The 21,852-nt window shown below is 30.4% G+C and overlaps 1 non-coding gene across 1 annotated transcript; it reads right to left on the bottom strand.

Moving 5' to 3' along the window:
* Positions 1-17,628: 17,628 nt before the first annotated feature.
* LOC126012627 (U1 spliceosomal RNA) lies at positions 17,629-17,789 on the bottom strand. Its single transcript, XR_007497076.1, has one exon. It is a non-coding gene; the product is annotated as a U1 spliceosomal RNA (small nuclear RNA).
* Positions 17,790-21,852: the final 4,063 nt, after the last annotated feature.

Raw genomic sequence — 21,852 nt, forward strand, 5'->3', positions numbered from 1 at the left:
GGAAAAAATACTTGTTTCCATAAGGTAAAAATGTTCAACTTTCATATGTGTTGACTTTATTTTAATTTTTTACTATTATTGAGCATATCTAAAATTCATTTTTCTCACCTTTATTTGAGAATATAACTACTATAATTGGGATGAATGTGAAGATAATTGGCAATGATATTTTATAGAACAATTGGTTGGTAATTTGTAAAGCATAGGGAAATTTTTATTATAATAGTTATCTAATAATTATGTTAAAATATTGATGGCTGTGTCCAAACATTTTTATTAGACAAAAAATAGTCTAATAAAGTAAACCAATTATTTTATATGCATTTTAAAGGTAAACACAATAAAATATCTTATTCATTCTAAGAACACAAAAATATACAACCATATAATACCAACTGTCAAAAAACAATAGATACTACAAAAAATAGTTAAAGATACTTCCTGATTATTAGTAGGTGTCAACATGCATTATGCTATTCTGTTGTAGTTGGAGCTCTATACTGCTAAAATAAATATTATACTGTGTGTTTATAATATACAAATATTGTTCATTCATTTCTTAAAATTTACTATGTCTCAATAATAATTTAATCATTACTTGGGCTTACTAATATATAAAATTTAAGTGTCTGAGGTTGATTTTTATAATCATTTGATTTTCATAGAAACTTTGCAGTAATTATAATGTATAGATTTAATAATAAAGTATTTTGAAGAATAATATTTCATAATAAAATACATAACTTACTAGACAGCAATGCAGTCTCTTCTGGTGAAGAGAAGATGGCAAAAATAAAGTATAAATTTATTGAAGGTATATTTTTGTACGATTTAGTTCTTGGAGAGCTGGCTTAACCAATTTGTAACTGGCATCAAACTGTCAGAACAAAATAAAAGTCCCTTTGTTTTAAGTATCATACTAGCAGAGAAAAAGTTCCTGTATTATCAGTCAAGATACTTTTTTTTTCACAGGGTCACTGCAAAGTTGTGAGCAGATCCAATGATGATTAACCTTACTTTGGCAGAATTTATATTTGAAGTTTTTCAGGGAACTGCTTAGTTTGGCAAAAAGAAGTCGACCAAACTAACATTCTCAGTTAATCCTCACAAACTTGTGGTTACTTCAATTTTTTATGTCAATTACATAATAAAAAGTCATCTTTACTATGGTGTAATTGAAATATGCATTATTTTTATGACATCAGTTAATATGTTCAGATATCTAAATTCAACAATTAGAGCAATTTTAAAATGGCAAACATATTTAAAGTGAAGCATGGATTTAAAATAAAAGTTTGAGTATACAGCACACTTTTTATCTAGTTTCACAAACTTTATTAGTTTTGTGTATAAACTCACTGGCATACTTAACATCTGAATCATTTCTAATAAAATTTCTGAAAACTTAATTCCATAAACAAATACTTGGTAACAGTTTTTCTTCTTCTGAGTCTGAAGAAGCAGTAGGATATGCTTGACTTGCATGCAACCAGCCTGAGTTTTATCTCTGGTATCCCTTATGGTCCCGCTCCTCAGCATTGAAGTAGGAGCAAGTACTTAGCACAGAAAGGTGTTCTCGAATAATTTTTGAATGAAAATTTTATCAATACCTTCTTATTAGTTTGTCCCTCTCTTCATTTCTGGGATATCGATATAATTACTAGATAATTTTTGTTACAGCAAGTTTTCTGGTGCCTGCAACAGTAGAACACATAAAGGACTCTCCTTTTCTGAAGCAAAACTAGCTTCAAGCCCTGGCACCTCATATGGTCCTTGAATCCTAATAGGAAATTTATTCCCTTTTTAGTTTTTTAATTTGTAGCCAAGACCAAAAAAAAAAAATCCTTGATAGAAAAATTACATTTTTTTTTTCGGTTTTGGGCCACACCACGTGACACTCAGGAGTTACTCCTGGATATATGCTCAGATATTGTCCCTGGCTTGGGGGACCATATGGGACGCCAAGGGATCAAACTGCGGTCCGCGGCCTGTGCCACCGTTCAGGCCCCACTGTAATAAATGTCAAATTCATCATAGGAAACCTGAAAGTTCTCTTTATGAAGTTACCTAAAATATTGACTCTGTAGGGGTGGCAATAAACGTTGAATTCTGATATTATTATTCAACTAGATTATCCCTTGCATCCTCATGATTTGGATCATGCCTTAGACTTGTAATACCAAACAAAAGGCATGAGAGTAATGCCTTTTGGGAAATCTGCAATTACTCCTTACTATATAGTGTGTCAAGTCAAGTGTGGTCTCTAATGTGCTTGTATCTGACTAAGTCTAAGTTAAGCTAAGTATTATACTGAGCGAAATGAGTCAGAGAACAGTATAGACATAGAATGATCACATTCATTTGTGGGGTTAAAATATTAATATCCGAACACAATAGAGGTAAGGACCAGTGGTAAGAAGGTTGTCACAAAGAGCAGGTGAGTGCAGTTAGGACAGAGAAAGGAGCATTATGAAAATGATCATTTTCATTTGATCACTCTGGACAAAGGATAGGATGGGGGATGGAGGAAGAAACCTGGGGGCATTGGTGAGGGGAAATTGGATTGGTGAAGGGAATTGTACATTGTCTGAGTGAAAATCAGTCATGCACATCTTTGTGACTATCTCATGCTGATTCAGTTTAGGAATTTATTAAATAGAAGTCTCACATTAAACATAACTAACTTTTATATTAAAATTTAAATATAGGAGCCAGAGAGCTGGCTCAAGCATTAAGGAATCTGCCTTGAGCCTGCTAGCCTAGGAAAGACTGCATTTCAATCTCCTGGCATCCCATATGGTACTCCAAGCCAGGAGCAATTTCTGAGCACATAGCCAGGAGTACCCTGAGGATGGCCAAAAAAATAAATAAATAAATAAATAAATAAATAAATAAATAAATAAATAAAATTTAAGGGTATTCTTTTTAAAAATTAATATATATTGCATTCTTAGTATTTTATCGTCTTAAAATAAATATTGTGGGTATTATAAAATTTATTGTCTTATTTCATTTTATTTATATTAACTAAAATAACATGTTTTATGTTTTCCTTAGTATGATTTAATTCAGGATCAAATGTACTGATTGTCATTTTTATTTTAGTTTTTTTTTACATGCAAAAGTAAATCAGTCTGCCTTTTATGATATTGATGTTTTTGATGAGCTTAGGCTAGTTATAATGTATCTTTAAAATATGATTGTCAGCTGTTTTTTCTCAAGGTTATGTTCATATAATATTTCTCAAGTAAAAAAAGACTATCTTTATTGGGCTATCAGATCTGGGAGCATTCAATGTTCAGATATGATAATTGATATGATATAATAATTTTTCATTTAAATCACTTAAATGATTGTTCCTCATTTTAACAGATACTATTTTTCTCCTTCAATTTGGGAATTCTAAGGAATATATACTCCTATAATCATATAATTATGATTATAAGTCCTAGGCACAACTGAACTTTGGGTTAGAAAGCTTTGGGCTGCCTTCCCATAAAATCTCAATGTGAGTTATTATATATTATTGACAATTGAGCATACAGTAGATTCCTCCAAAAAACTGGAAATTGAGCTCCCATCGATCCAACTATACCCCACTCCTAGGAATATACCCTAGGAACACAAAAATACAATACAAAAATCCCTTCCTTACACCTATATTCATTGCAGCATTTTTTGCCATATCAAGACTCTGGAAACAAACAAGATGCCCTCCAACAGACGAAAGGCTAAAGAAACTGTGGTACATATACACAATGGAATATTATGCAGCCGTCAGGAGAGATGAAGTCATGAAATTTTCCTATACATGGATGTACATGGAATCTATTATGCTGAGTGAAATAAGTCAGAGAGAGAAAAAGACACAGAATGGTCTCACTCATCTATGTGTTTTAAGAAAAATGAAAGAGATTCTTATGGAGAGGAGGGAGATTTGTTGGTGTTGGGAATGTTGCAATGATGATGGGGGGTATTCTTTACATGACTGAAACCCAACCACAATCATATTTGTAATCAAGGTGTTTAAATAAAATATTTTTTAAAAATTCCTGATAAAGAAGCTATACATTTTTCTTGTGACATCTCAGTTATCAATTGAAATATAAAGCCTAATATTCAAAATATTTATTTGTGACAAACAAAAAAATATTAAATGTAATTAACAAAAAACAGTTTCAGTAAAAGAAACTGTTGCTAATGGAGTTCTTCTGTGTGTTTTTTTTCTTTTCTTGCGTTTAGTGGGCTTCTATGCCTACTTTTGCTATTCAAATTCTCTGTGCTTTTACTAATCTGTCAATATTGCTGGATTGTAGAGTCATCTGCCCTAGAAATTGTACAATTGGGACATTGAGCCCAAAGCTTTTAACACAAAGTCCAGTGTGCGTGGGTATTATCATTGACTTCACATCTCTTCTGAAATTGGTTTTGATAGGAGTGTAAAAGCGTAGGTACCAGGTTTCAAAACTAGGACCTGGAGAGACACGGGTCTGGAAGCAATGCAGGAAATAATCCACTCAGTGAAAGGATGCAAGAGCAGGTTCAGGAATTTCAAACACTCAAGCCAGGAATCCCACCACACTGCTTTCTGCTCCTAAGAAAGAAAAGTAGGCCTGAGTGGAGGAAAACAGAAGAATAAGCCCCTATTTTCCTAAAACTCAGGCTTTTATTAGCAAGAGCCAGGCCACACCCTTGGATGGTGAAGGGAGGGATCCAGTAATCCCATCACCAGACCACACGCTAGGGTGGAGTATGAATACTGATTAGAGTAGGTACAGAAATCCCAACAGGGAGTGAAGGTGGGCAGTTTTTATGGCAAATGACTCTGAGGTAAAACTGCTGCTAAGGAGATTTTGGTAGTATAAGGGTGGGGGAGGTTCAGCCTACACTCCAAGTCTCAAAGTTTTCGTCCCAAGAATCTGAACCTGGGATTTTCATTGGCTTCATGTACCTTACGAATCACTAAAACTAGGCTGTTTTATGGTGGAGGTGAGTGGGGTGGTGGCTACTTCTGGAGGTTTTAGCAGTGTGAGGGATGCTGCCCTCCCCTTAAAATTCACATTTCTTCATATAATTCTTAATAAACCAAAACATGTTTGAAATTTCTTATAATTTGTCCCAAGCTAATGGAAAATATCAATTTAGTTATTTCATAGCAATGTACGTTAAGCAATTTCCATGTGCAACGTTTCTTTAATAGTCTAGAGGAGACATGAAAATTACAAAAACATGGCATCTAACGATGGTAATCAATATGTGACAATTTTATATTTGCCAAATACTTAGAAAACATCATCTATATTACCCAATCAGACAAATTCATCAGCACATTTTTTCAATAATTTTATTTTATGACATTTATTAAATCAGTTTGAATAAATATTTTTCTATATTAAGAAATACTAGAGAAAGGGAAACAGGCCAAGCCCTGCCACCATGAAAGTGACACATCATGAGGAATAAAGTATGTAAGCTTTGCCTGTTATGTGACATTGAGGTGATAAATAACCCTAAAATCCCTATTCTTTACATCTGCTTAGTGAGACTGTGATCTAGCTAGACTTTGTTCTGTGATTTTGGAATTTGGGTTAAAAGAGTCTTATTCTCTAGGATACATCATTCTCAAGTCAGATAAAATATTTGAGACTAAATAAAACTCTATGATGAGAAAATATTCATTAATAGAAAACTGTCACTTGTTGCTTTAATTTCACTGGTCAAATCAGTCAAGTGATATATTACTTCATTGAAGAATGAAAATAATATTTCTTATTAGGCTATATCACAAATCACATGGTAACAAGTTAGGATATAAAATCTTCAGAGATGAAATAGGGCAGATAATTATAAAAATAATTTATTTGTGCACCAGTTTACAATGAATCATTAACAGAAGATATTTTATATATAATTGGCAAAGAAATACTTGCTGTCATAACAAATAAGAATTTCAAAATACATACCTAGTGAAGGCTAAAATAAAAAATTAATATTGTCAAAATCAATAATCCTATTAATGTTTTCTGAAGTTTTATTTATATTCTATGAGGTACAGTAATAAATGCCCAAATATGAAATGCTTTATATGATTTTAAGCATACATTTTTAGTTTTCAAATTTAAGGTGCTCTAAAGAATTTGATAAATTATAAAATCCTAAAATATAAATCCTAGATGTTTGAAATATAAAACCTAGAGATTTTTTAGTATGAACTTTAATTAGGCATTATTTCTTAATTTACAATAAAAAAGGCAAAATAGAAAACATACTGTTTAGGCTTCTTGTTTTGGACATGAGTTTTTCAGTAATTCCAAATAACACCTACAGTCAGTACAAATAATTTGAATATATTCTAGTGTTATGTAAATCTAAATATCACATTTATTTAAATCTGCAATGAAAATGAAGATAAGCATAGAATAATCATATAATCTGTGATCTCAATATTAAAGTCCCTTGATAAATTGAATTATGAAGTTTGATGTTTATCATACATAAATTTTAATTTAATTTAAAAAATAAATTAATCTAAAATATAATGAAATAAAATAAATATGTAATCATTAAATAAAATAATTAATAAAATACATAAATAATAATAAATACCTAAATAATAAAAATAAATAAAATAATTAATAATATTAAAAATTATTCAAAATTAAATTGATTCTTATTTAATTTGATTTTATCTATTAACTTATTGCTATTTAAAATTATGATAATTTATCATAAATAAATTTATTTATATATCATATAAATTTATTTATCTATATATCATAGATAAATTTATCTATGATATACAGATATATATTATGATATATAGATAATATATCTATGATGTATAGATAAATTTAGAGAGAGAAATTAGCATAGATAAAATTTATTATATAAAATGGGTATATTTTATTAAATATAAATCTTCATTAAATGCTACTTGTAAAACCTTTATTGAGGTACTTCTTATTTTATTTATTGTATCATTGGTAAAATTTTGGGAAAGGAATCAACAGCATCTCACTACAACAGATAATATCTGTTGATACTATTCCCTCAATTTTTATTAATAACACAGAAATTCAAAATAGGATATCCCAAGAAAGTTTTTTACATGTAGTATTTAATGATAATATATTTTTAGTAAACTGAACTATTCTACATGCTATCTGATGAATTCTTATTGGCATCCCAGTACTTAACAATTGCCAAATTATTCAGCTTCTCCTTTCTTACCACCCTGGACTTCACATTTATCACAAATCACATTCTTTTGCAGATATAAATTTACATCATTTCATTGTGGAGCTTAGAGCAGAAGGGTCTCCATTTGTCTCCCAATTTTAAGTGTTCCATTTCCTGCTTCTAAACTGTTTTCATTTGCAAACTCTCACAGCTCCTCTCATGGCTTTCAAGGCCCTTAGAAACCATAAACACAGCCCTAAAACTTCTCCTTACTTCACCTAATCAGGTTAAGTTTTCCCAGGTATATATTTTTCCAATGTATTTTATAGAAGCAGGTTTGATATCCAGGTTTATAATCCTTTTTAAATTAACATGTTTATGTGCTGTGAGATTGGATTTTAACTTAACGTTGACTATTAAGGATCCTCAAAACCATTTGTTGAAGAGTTAGTTTCTTTGTTTGTTTGTTTAATATCTTTATTTAAGCACCATGATTACAAACATGTTTGTAGTTGAGTTTCAGTTATAAAAAAAAAATGAACATTCTCCTTCATCAGTGCAACTTTTCCACCATCAATGTCCCCATTTCCCTCCTCCCCACCTTCTGCTTGCATTCCAGCCAGGCATTTATTTCTCTCACTCACTACCATTGTCATGATAGTTGCTAATGTAGTTATTTCTCTAACTGCAAAAGCTCAATTATAAAGAAGTTGCAGATATATCTAAGTGTTTAATCATTGGATTCTTCTACTCCATTAATCTGAGTACCTGACTTTTTTTCAGTATCACATATTAAAATCTTTAGTTTAAAATTGCAAATGATAGCCCTTTCATCCTCATTTCTTGGTCTTGCTTTGCAAATATTTATCTTATATTAAATATATCAAATTTTAATTATATACATAAATTATTTGAATAAGAAGGTAATTGTGGTGATTTTGTTTCCCAATTATTTAATATGAAAATGTCTTTATTCTCTGTGCTTTTTATTTTAAAAGTTATTTAAGTTATTTTAAAGAGATTTTTCACCTCACTTACTAAATGTATTTCAGATTTTTCAGATTTGCCTTGCCTGCCTTAATGTTTTCCCTTTTTCCTGTGAGGGCCACATGCAAGGCAAGTACACTAACCTCTGAAATTTATTTTCATATAAGAACACAAAAGATTGACGTGCATTTTGTTTCCTACTACTTTATAGATATATTTTCCCCAACCTAACTATAAACCCAAGGTAAGAATAGCCTTGAAGGCAAAACAACTTAGAATAAAAACAGACAGATAAAATGCACACAAGAGAGAATAGAATGAAATAACATGTTTTTCTAGATGTTTATAGCAACATGTGAAAAAAATAAATTAAGAAAGTGTCATGACTTTATTTCATATTTTAAGAGTGCTTGCTATGTCTTTGTGATATCCCCAGTTTCATAATATCCACATTGGATTTTGATGTGCTTACTAATTGCTCTTAATGATTCTGGCAACTTAAAACAATAGTGCACATGTTAAAACAATATTGCACCAAGTAAGTGGCCAGCCTATGAACTCACATAGGGCTGTTCAATCAATATATATGTATATGTATTTATGTATATATATATATATATATATATAGAGAGAGAGAGAGAGAGAGAGAGAGAGAGAGAGAGAGCGCATGTGTGTATTTGTCTCCTTATGTATGTGTTTCATTCCTGAGACTAAACCTCTGGGTGGAGATGAAGCTTCCAATTTGATTGACATTATACATTATAGGAGTTTTGTAATGGAATCTTTATAATTCCTTTTGTACAATATCATGTAATCTGTAAATATTTGTAGTTTGACTATTTTTACTAATTTGAATTCCTTTTATTTCTATATATTGTCTGATTTCTGTGACAAGTACTTACAATACCTATGCTGAATAATAGAAAAGAAAATGGTTATCCTTATCTTGTCCTTGATCTTAGAAATAAAGTCTCAGTTTTTCTCTGTTATTAGCTATGCATCTGGTGAATATGGCCTTTTCAATTTTGGCATAAATTCAATCTACATTTTTATAATTCTCATCATATTTATCTGGTTAAGTACTTTATCTACATCTATAAGGTGATCACCTAAGATTTTTTTCTTTCTTTATGGTAACCTGTTGTATTTCATTACTTAATTTACTATATTAAAACACACTTGCAATCCTTAAATAAGTCTCATTTTATTGTGGTATACTATACATTTAATGTATTATTGGATATGACTGGCAGGTATATTTAAATCTTTGCATCCATACTTGAATTGCTATTAAGTTAAAATCACCCTACATCTATATTTTAAAATTTTTAAATGAAGTATCATAATTTATAGTATTATTAAAGTCATAATTCTATGGTTACAACACACTACATCAATAATTTAACCTGTATTTTAAGATGTTCCAATGCTTATTTTCTAGTTCGATTGTGATTATCAAAATTTTTTTCAATTAGAAATTATCTAACCTCTTTTTTTGTTTCTTTATAAACTGTTAATGAGTGATACCACCCAGTTAGTCTATTTTACTTTCTTCACTCACTTAACTAAGCATGAGATTCTCTTACTTCTAAATTCTTGCCAAGTAAAAATTATTATTTCTCATGGATTAATATTTATTTATTTTGTACATGCTAATGGTAGTAATTTTTATTCATAATAGAGACTTGGGCAGTTTTCAATTTTTGCTTATTATAAATTGCCTGGCAATGACCTATGTCTTTCATAATACTAGTTGTGTTCTTGAGGTGAAATTACAGGGTCTTATTTATATCCTATTCATAATACTTTTTAGAGTCTCCAAACTGTCTCAGAGAAGCTGGACTAAACAAAAATCCTACAAACTGAGTTAAAGTTCTTTTACTGACAGCACCTATTTATTATATCTGGTCTTTATCCTATAGACCATTTTTGATAGTAACTATTTCCTAATAATTAGTGATGAAAAACCAGAATTTTCATGTATCTATAGGCTATCTACATAGCTTTATATATATATATATATATAGTTTGTTTTTTTTGTTTTTGTTTTTTCGGGCCACACCCATTTGATGCTCAGGGGTTACTCCTGGCTAAGCTCTCAGAAATTGGCCCTGGCTTGGGGGGACCATATGGGACGCCAGGGATCGAATCACGGTCCTTCGTTGGCTAGCGCTTGCAAGGCTTACCTCTAGCACCACCTCGCCGGCCCCATAACTTTATATTCTCTTTGATTAACTCTCTGTTCATTTCCTCTCCCTATATTTTTATATTGTTATGTTTTTGAGTTTTAAGATGAGAGAAATATGCATCTTAGATATGCAGTCCTTAGTATGATAGATGGTCTACAAATATATTCAGTAAATCAGTTAGTTATTTTTTTGTGTTAGGTCATTTTATATAGTACAAAAGCTTTTAGTTTAATATAGCCTCATTTGTTTATTTCCACTTTCATTTTAATTTCTTTAAAAATTATCACTAAATATTCCACAGAGATCAAGATATTGGAGAACCCTGTTCTACTAAATTTTATTAAAACAGTTTTGATGTCAAGATGCTTAGTTCATTTTAAGTTAGCTTTTTGTATAGTTTGAGATAGAGACCTAATCTGATTTTATTTTTTATTTTGACTATTCATTTTTCTAAAACTATTTTGTAAAGAGTTTTACTTGTTACACATTAAGCATTTAGATCTTTTGTCATATAACTTCCCAAGTAATTATTTATCTATGTTATAATTTTTTTTTGATTTGAGAATGTCCTTGTTACAATGACATGTAGATTTGATTATTAGAGCTTTGTAGTAAGGATTAAAATCTGACAATCTCCTGCTTACTATCTTCTTTTATTTATTTATTTATTTATTTATTTATTTATTTATTTATTTATTTATTTATTTAATTTTTATTCAAAATAACTTTGGTTATTTGAGAATTTTTATGATCAGATAAATTATATAAGAATTTTATGTTTCCTTTACTAATGTCATAGAATTTTTTAGTGCACATCATGTTGTATTTGTAAAGTGTGCTGTTGAAATGGTAACTGGCCAGAACTGATATTTTTAATACATGAACAAAGAGTATGTTTCCATTTTTTGGAAATTTTTTAATTTTTTAAAATTCTTAACATTTTAACCGAACAGATTTTTGACATATTTTGTTGGATTATTTCCTAGATATTTGAATTTGTTGAAATATTTAGAACAGGGGTAGTTTATTTTAGGATGCATTTTGTCCAATTCCTGAATAGTTGAAACCTTTTAAAATAATCATAACTGGTATAGTTAAAATTTTTAATTAGTTTTGTCTCTGTGTGTGTGTGTGTGTGTGTGTGTTGGGATAAATTTCAAGAAGAGAATAGCTGATCTAGGGAAACACTAGTCTTAATATTTTGAGAAATCATCACATGGGGGCTGGAGAGATAGCATGGAGGTAAGGCATTTGCCTTGCATGCAGAAGGTCAGTGGTTTGAGTCCCAGCATCCCATATGGTCCCACAAGCCTGCCAGGAGCAATTTCTGAGCATAGAGCCAAGAGTAACACCTGAGCGCTGCCATGTGTGACCCAAAAACCAAAAAATAAAAAATAAAAAGAGAGAGAAATCATCATACCAATCTTCATTCTTACAAATATTTTTATAAATGTATCTTTAGTGGTGATGGAAAGGTTTTAGTTGTCTTGTAATAAATGTATCATTTATTTTATTTATTTTCCTTATTTTCTAGCATTTGGAATACTAACAATTTTTATACATTAATGTTGCTAGTAATGGAGATAAAAAAAAGTTCTGATTACACATATAATCCACAATATGTAATGTATTCCAATGCTTATTGATCTAAGTTAAATTATTCTCAGTTGAAAACTGATGGGCATCAACATACATCTTTCCTTACTTTAATTATTTTATCTCACATATATTTGTTCTCAAGTGACTGAAAATGTTATGATATATGTGGTTTTGTTAGATTACACCTTGTTTTAACCAAAGATCATTCCTTGTTTCTTTGTTTCTTTTTGTTTACAGCTCAGTTTTACACAAATCCAGATATTATTTTACATGTCTCAAGCAAACCTGGGCAGGACTGGTTCACGATAGCCGGAGTTATGTGTCCTTATTCTGTCCTTACTCTCCCACCTGGAATGGTCTCAGGACTCAATAAAAAATTATAGTTCTAGCTGGCTGGTTACTCAATATGAGATAGAAGATAGCCAGACTACATGTGTTTTACCCTTATCCTGATTTGGATTATTTTGTACAGCAACCTGCTTCACCCAGCACACCTGTGGTTGAAAATACATGAATTGATTTCACATTGTTTAAAATATAAACTGGCAAGGTAACATTTCACCCCTAACACATGTAAAATTTAAAATATATACTACTATTTTACATAAATAAAAAGATAAAATTTAATAGTGAAAATTTATACACAAAATAATTTGTATTTTCTTGCAATTTTTCTAATAAATAACTACCTAGTTTTGAATATAATCAGCAAAATGCATGTTTTCACAACTGGATAAAATATTAGAATTAAAACTCATAAAAGAGAATTGGGTGGATATGTTTATGGTTTTGTTAAGTAGAATAAAACCACAATTATATATAAATTGTAAGCATGTCAATTTATATGTATTTACAGTATAAATAAAATATGCATAAACATTCTTTTGTCCAAATTTATAGACCTGATATATTTCATACAAAACACCTTTATGGGGGTAAATAAAACATCTTTATTTTACCCTCTGTTAGAATCATGGATATCTTGTGACCTTAAACTTTAAATATTTTATTTTTTAATATATAAAATATAGTATTTAAATGATGTTAATGTCTGCTTATTTATGACTTATGATACTAAAATGTAGGTAAATTAAAATGAGAAATTGAAAACTATAAATAACATGAAATTTAGAGTATGTTTTATATAATATATATTACTTCCTTTATTGACCTGTAAGAAACAAATCCCATCATATTATAAGCTCACTTATCATGCTAAATTCAACATTTATGCTCAAATTTTACTTTGAAGAAGTTAACAGAAATCTCATAAAATCTACTTATTTTGTGTGTATCAAGGATCAATATTTCTATTAAATTTTAGAGGCAATATGACAATCATTGCACATTAATTATATTCAAACCAGACAACTATGACAACATGAATAAGATTCGTTATTCTTTTAAACTTTATAATGCTAAATAATTTTATAGCATCTGACGCTGGCAGTAGTCATATTTCTCTTTAAACTAGAAATATTGCTAGTCCTTCTGTTTGTTATGTTTCCTTTTAAAATCCAAACAAATAGGAATACATAATTTTCTATTATTGGGTAATAAGGAAGAATGAAGAATATTCTTGGCTTTTCAAACTAGTATGTCCAGTACAAAATTATTCTCTCAGTGTTATTGGCAAATGGAATAGAAGTACATTTATGCTTTGAAATTTCATTTAATGTTTTCCTGAACGTGAATTTTAACATACACTGTTGTGTCAGGCTTATTTCTGGCTCTTAGCTCAGGGATCAAGCTGAGTAGTCAGCTTCAGGGGATCATAGTGGGGTACTTGGGCTTAAAGCTGGTCAGAAGTGTGCAAGAAAATCACCATATCTCCTATATCTGCTGGGCCCAGCACTAAAATATTTTAAGGATACATCATTACCATTTTTTTTGTGATTCTTTCCTTATCAAGACCTCTGAGAGTGAGTTTGTAGAAAGCAGTTTACCTATAAACACTTCATTTTAAATCTTAATTTCTTTGGGATAATATTATAGCTAACCTAAAATTCTCTCATTTTTAGATCAGTTGCACCCATTTATTCACTTTACAAAACAAAATTTTAACAGATAGTATTTCCCTGTTTTGTGACTACATATAGTTTACTTGTGCTTTATGGTCACTCCTAATGTAAGGGTTCTAGAGGAGTTACTAGAAGTGCTTGAGTTTCCATGCAAAATTGAACCTTGGATTCCCATGTGCAAAACACATGCTCTAGACCTGTGTATGAGCTATATCCCTGATCCAGACTGAATTTACTTTTTTAATCCTGATCCCTGATTTTTTTTATAATTTGAGACAAGTGAGACTTTAGAACAACATTTTAAATCTGGTGGTATAAATAAAGATGCATTTGAAAAATCTCACTTTTCAGAATTTAATGTAGGATACTTTATGGTTATTAGATTAGAATTAGTTCTATTCTCAAAACAAATCCAACTATAGCACAAGATTAAAATTCATATAAACTATATGCACTTTTGAGAAAAGTTAGATTACATACCTGAAAGAATGTAAAAACAATGTTCCTATATATATGTTTTTTTTCCTATGTCATTATTAGATTCTTTGTATAGATTTCTAAACTGTATTTTTCTCTATAGGCCACTTGAGAATTGAAAACTGCAGGGGTGAATTGATATTTCAAAATATATGGAATACAAATGCCTTCATATATTCTAATTTGAACTATTTGTGGTTCTTTGCTTAGAACAGTATGTAAGGCACCTGTTTTGTACAAAAACAACCTGGCTCAATCCCTGTCACCACATCTGTTTATCCAAGTACCACAAGGAGTCTTCTTTGAGAAGATAATCAAGAATAAGCCAAGATGTTCCTTATCTATGTTTCATAGATACATATGTTTCATACACTACATATGTGATAGATTATTTTGTTTCTGTACCTCATTCTCAAACAAGCTTCAAGTAAATAAAACTCTTCAGATAAAAAAACATAGCAGAAAATTATATGATTTCACCTTTTCTTACAGCTGATTAGTTTTCCATTGAGTATATGCCATAGTTCTTTATCCAGTCATCTGTACTTGGGCATTTGGGTTGTTTCCAGATTTTTACTATTGTAAATAATGTTTCAACTAAATCTAATAGTGAAGATGTATTTGGAGTTTATCTCATGAAAAATTTCTGAGCCTTATGAAAATACAATTTCTATTTCTTTGAGGCATGTAAAGTCTGTTTTTTATAGTGAATGAAGCCTCCCTTTCCCTCATCCACACCGATACTGGTTATTGTTGTTGTTTTTGATGTGTAAAGTTTCTCTGTGATTTGATATATTATTGTCTTTTGATTTGCATTTTTCCTATCCTTTGTAATAAGGACATTTTCTCATATACTATTTGGCCATTTGGTAGTTTTAAGATGACCACGTTTGTAACACTTAAAGTGTTACACTTAAATCTTAAGTGTTCCAAATTTATGAATTAAAATTATAACTAGGATCAATAAAAGGTTGTGATTAGGGAAAATAGTTGCTTAAATATTTTCCAGAATTTTATTCATATAATGAGAACAAAATGATTCTTACATAAAATAGTTTATAGAAATAAGCAAACTTACTGCACTTAAATCTGGTATTTATTAGGAACTCAGTATATTCTAAAATTTAACTTATTTTTTTATTGTAATATACATATAATCTTGCAGTTAATTTACTTTATTTCTATTAAAATATATTCTTTTACTAATACCTAGTTTTATTTATTTTGCCTAAAATATTTTCTGTCATTGAAGATGAAAAGTATTGTGTATATATGCAAGTGTGAATATATGTCCTGAGTAATATAACAATGAAATAAGAACACTTCTGCTTATGAATATTTTGTTTCTATGACTTTGTGTTAATGCCATACGTATACCAGCATTCTTCTATTTTTTATGAAAGGCCTAAATTTTTATCTATTTATTAATATATTTATATCTATCTATAGAGACCTATAAGTATATATATAGTTCTGTGACTTGACATTTTGTGCTTTAAGTTATTTACAGATGCTCTATTTATTTCACTGGGGATTTATAGAAGAAATTTTCCTATTGTTTTGGACATCTCACACAATAAACCATTTGTTTTCTCTGAGGACAGAAGTAAATAGCACAAATTTTTCTCAAAGATGACTAGCTGTTTCTGAAATGTGAGGTAGTTCATGGTAAGTAGAAAGAATGTAAGAAATAAATAAAAAAAATGAGACAGCAGAAATAAATTTTTATAATGCTTTCTTTCCCTGCATTTATATGGAAGCAGGGTTTTTTTTGCCATAACTACAGGTGACAAGTAACAAAAAATGACTAGCTTGAAATATTTTTAAGAAGATAACTTAAGCCTTAATTTAATTTTGATCATTATCATTGACAGCATAAAACACTGATATGCCTTTTAAGAACTTCACAAAAATAATAAATTAATTCATCACAATCTTGGACATGTTTTATTATTATTGATTTACATTGTAGAATTTTGTCATTCAATATTTACATATTAAAAATAAGAAACAATTTATTTCAATAAATTCATAATGATTTTCTGTATCTGAGTAGAAGAAAAATGGTTTTTTGATTTGCTTGTTTTATTTTATTTTGTTCTTTTTTTTTTTTTTGTATCATACCTGTACTGTTTCTGGCACCAGTCCTGGAAAGGCCCACTATAGGCCCTGTGAGCCTGGATAGAAATGGAACTCTGGCATGAAAAGCATGTACTTTGTTTAGCCAACTTCAATGTTTTAGCTTTGCTGCATGATATATAATAGTTTGACCATCCATCATCTCCCTAGTAAACATCTACTTCTCACCCAAAAATAATCTCAAAAAGATAAATTGTCCTTAGATCTGATAAATGACATACTACAACTGGCAACATGGTGTGCAGCATAGAATTTTTATAGGTCATACTACTTGAGCCAGAAAGACTGTGGGAAGATATTTTCTAAACATGAGCACATATATTTTTTCCATTTCATATTAATTTAAAATATGACATAAAACTTTCCTTTGCATGAATATGGGATATTATTTTTATATTTTCTAGCACAATACAGCAGAAATGACAGTTTATGGCTTCTGATTATAAATGATAAAATCAAATATTTTCTATGTAGCTATCTTTCTGTGAGCTTATTTAAGACAAATAACTTCCAAGTGGCTATCTTTCTTTTGTTAGGCTTACTATCACATTTCAGCCATTATGCTGTGGAGAATCTAAGTATTTTGGAATGGATACATATAGGCTTTCTCTCTGACACCAGCTGATAAACAGTTCCAAGTATTGACACATGAATAAGTGAGTTTCCCTTTACTTAACCCTCTCTTAGTCTCATTTGCATAACAGAACAGAGATAAGCTTTTCTCGTTTGTGTGACTTGCATTTTCATAAAAAAATGAATGTTATTGTTTTAAACTTATTAATTTAGCACTAAATAACAGGTCCAGATAAAATTTGGAGCAAAGGATAAGTCTTGTGCATATACAAACAGTATGATTTGTGTATATATACTATTGTAAAATACTACAAATAATTATGATCTTTATGACTCTTAATCATAACTTTTTTGCAGATTTGGCAATTCAATATTAAAGTTATAAAGTTTCATATAAGCAAGTAAAAAGATAAAGTAGTGAAATGTTTGTTTTCTGGGGGGTTTTTTGTTTCTTTTTATTTTCAGGGGAGAGAGCAAATGTAGTCCCCCACTACCACAAATTATGCAGTCGAGTTTCCCACATTTGGGGAAATCGCAGGAGTCAGCACATCCATAGTGCAATGGATAAGACTCGCCATGGGGAACCACCTTCATGATCATGGCATCTCCCCTGCCAGGTAAGTATGAAATGTTTTATAATTTTTAGGCAAGAAGTATTATATAAACATAGACTGATTCCAATATTTAAAAATGCCTTCTAGAACCTTTTATTAATTCATATTGGTTGGGATATTGCTTTAATAACTTCTTATGAAAGAGGAAATACAATAAATTGCTTTATGTTATTGAGAGTGTGAAAATTAATTTTATTGTGTCTCATGATGATTCAATTAAATTTTATTTAAAAATAAAATATATATTTTTATCATGATACCCTTATTCATTTTTATATTTACTAATGATCAGTTCCCATTATAAATGCTTTAAACACTTAAATATCTTAGTTGTTTTGCATAAATTGCATGACTGCTGCAAAGTTATATGTTTAAGATAATGACTTTACACATGAAGTGCTCTTTTTAAAATTTATATTCAATTCAAAATGTTTTATTCACTTTATTAAAAAGGGTATCCATTAGCATGTCTTAATTTAATCATAGTGTGAATCCTTCATGTAAAATTCAGATGTTTATGCATGGCATAGGAGGATTATCTTAAATAAATGGAGATAAACATTTTTCTTAACCAAAGATTGCCATCCATTTAGTCACCAGTTTTTCATCCTGTCTATGTAGTTGTAACAGGAAATAGTTGAATTGATAAATACTTTTGTTATTATTTCTAAAGTTAAGCAAAATAAGGAAGAGAGAAAATCAGAATGTCATCCTTTATATGAATATAAAATCTTGAATAATGTTATATTCCTAATACAATAAAAATCAAATTACCACTAAAGTACAGGTCAGAGAGTAAAATATTTATTATCACACACAGACAAAAGGGACCAAGTTACCAGTGATGGAAGCTGGCTGCTTATAGGTCAAAGTATAATCTTATATTAAGTTTTTTTCTTTTCCTATACAAGAAGAAATAATTAAAGTCGTAATAATCACATATATAATATTTTCACTAAATTACATCTCTAAAATTAAGCAAATTTAAAACCTTTTAAAGTGATATAAGTCCCCATGGGACAAACTTTTGGGGTGGAGGAGGTCACATCCAGCAATTCTCAGGTGTCTAGCTCTATGCTCAGGAGTCATTCCTGGTAATGCAGAGGAACCATGTGAAATGCTGGGGATCAAATCCAAGTTGGCCTCATTAAGGTAGCTCTACCCACATAGTTATCACTTGGCCTTGACACAAACAGTTTAATACTAATGATGTTACTAAGAATGATCTAAATGGCAAACACAGTCATCATGTGAGTTTTCAGCCATCCCATAGATCTACTGTATTCTCTAAAAAGATGTAAATCATTCCATGAAAAACCTTGAGCACAACATGCTGAAAGCTTTTAATCTCTGAAGGACAGGACAGGCCTGTTTCTGTCCTGTCAATGTCACACCAGCTGCACCCATCACCAGCAACCATAGTTTCACCTCTGCTTCACCTCTCAAACACTGACCTCTGAAGAGACACCAAACTGACCCCAAAACTACAGGTACGCCAGGATTTGGACTGCCATCTCCAGGACATTTTTGGAATAAGTGTGGCCACCCTCCAACTCCCCTGCCTCTTCTCATGCTTCCAGAAATCCTGACAACCAAAGCCACACCTACAAAAGCCACAATAGCAGTCACAGAAATTTGAGTTGCTGTCAAAATATGATCCAACAATACCACTCCTAGGGATATACCCTAGAAACAGAAAAACCCAATACAAAAATGCCCTCTGCACACTTACATTCATTGCAGTTCTATTTACAATAGTCAGAATCTAGAAAAGACCCAGATGCCTGACAACAGATGACTGGCTAAAGAAATTGTGGAACTTATACACAATGGAATATTATGCAGCTGTCAGAAAAAATGAAGTCAAGAAATTTTCCTATACATGAATGGGCATGGAAACTATTATGCTGAGAGTGAAATGAGTCAGAGGGAGAGATATAAACACAGAATAGTCTCATTCATCTGTGGGATTTAAGAAAAAAAAAGACAGTTTGGTAATAATACTCAAAGACAATAGAGGTGAGGTTTGACTAGATCAGCCCATGATATGAAGCTTACCACAAAGAGTGGTGAGTGCAGTTAGAGAAATAAATACACCGACAATTATTATGACCATGGTAGTGAGTGAGAGAAATAGCATGTTTGTTTCTATGGGGGGAAGGAGAAAGATGGGGGGGCATTGGTGGTGGGAAAATAGAACTGGTGAAAGAGGTGTACTTTTTATGAGTGAAAATAACTACAGACGTGTTTGTAACCATAGTGCTTAAATAAAAAAAATATTTTAAATTTAAAAAGAAAGAAAAAAGGCAAAAGATATTTTAACAACTCTAAGTTTTTAACACTTTTATTCAAGTAGGAACACATCAATTTAGACATCAGTATTAATTCAAAGCTACTTAATGTTCAGAAACTAAACAAATAAGAGAAAGTGAACTAGCAGTAAGTAGCTTAGTAAACCTTCTGACAATGATTTAATGACCTCATTGAAGATATTTTAATTTTCACAAATTTTCTTATTGATTTACTTAAAAACAGTTTATTTCCATTTGCCTCTAGAGAAACAATATAAAAGAAATAATTTTGTGCATGACAAAGGGGTTTGGGAATAACTAGGAATCCAGAAACAATAGTGGAGGGAATTTTGCATTGGTAATGGGATTGTTCTTAGAACAAATGTGTATAAACAACTATGTAATACATATGTCCTTAAATATAGGAATGTAAAGTTAATGGTTTAAATAATACTTCTTAAACTTATATAAGAATTTCCAATGAGCTCAAAGTAATTATTTTCTCTCTAAATTCTGAAAAGGAAAATGCGATTCTTGTTCTTACTATAATTTAAAGATTTGGGTCATAACTAGTGGCATTCAAGGGCTTTACTTTTGTATCTGTTAGAAGGTTGTTCACAGCAGTAGTGCTTGAAAATCATGCAGTGCTGGGAATAAACAGGAATCCCTCATGCAAATCATGTAGCTGGCACATGAATTCTCTTTGAACACTTGCTATTGATGATTATTATTATAAAGAAAATTAATTATACAATTAAATTCCTTCCTGAAAACACAGCATCAATTGACCATAAAGACATACTAAGAGAATTGTGTTTTAATTACTTATTGAAAATCAATTGCTCATTTACCCCCTATTGTTTTTCATGGATGTTAAATAAATATTCACAATGTTCCAGACACTTAGACTCTTGGGATATATATATTCATAATATATATAATAGATATATTCATAACATATGCTTTCATAGTTATCACACTATTTTGGATAAAAGAGAAGATAGAAGGATTGTAAATTATTATACCTAAAGGTATGTTTGAATGAGATAACTAAGAAGTATTTGGCTGTCAAACAAGGATTCTTTTAGGGAGTTGAGATTCTTCAAAAATGCAATAAAAGTCATGTCAATAAGGTTGATTTTCATTAGTTGTTGATGTCTTGTTTGCAAATTTGTTCCAATCATTCTTATATAATCATTTTTATACTCTAAAATTAAAACCCCAATTACATTGTGGAATTTAAAGACATGCAAAGCATAGAAATTTCAGACAACAAATCGCAAGTTTCTACCCAAATCAAAGAAGGTTACAATCTACTTTCTTCTTAAGCTATCACATGTTAATAAGTTTCTTTTATACTATTTGTTAAGAATCATCTTTACGCCTGCTGACTCATGCTTGATGGCCCCTCTCACCCCCCACGAAATCGTGGACTGTTGCATGATACAGGAATCGGCCTCAGCAAAACTCCAAACTCAAAGACACTATATGGTCTCGTAATGCAGCAAAGCATCTCTCAAACTCAATTCCAAATTCAATACCTTGGCTTTTACTCCCCACAAGAATATATCAAAAGACTTAATTGGGAGTCTTATATTGCCTATGGAAGCTCAATACCTGTATAACAATACATCTTTAGATGTGTATTCCTAAATATACAAGTAGCCTCCTTCACCACTTGTTTTATTCGAATACCTTTTCTTTTTAACTCAGTTTTATTTATTTGTTCTATTTAAATATATACATTTTTTTCTCTATCTTTACCATTTTTGGTGCTGCTTGG

This window comes from Suncus etruscus, chromosome 6 (assembly GCF_024139225.1).
Source record: "Suncus etruscus isolate mSunEtr1 chromosome 6, mSunEtr1.pri.cur, whole genome shotgun sequence".
Classification (NCBI taxonomy): Eukaryota; Metazoa; Chordata; class Mammalia; order Eulipotyphla; family Soricidae; genus Suncus; species Suncus etruscus.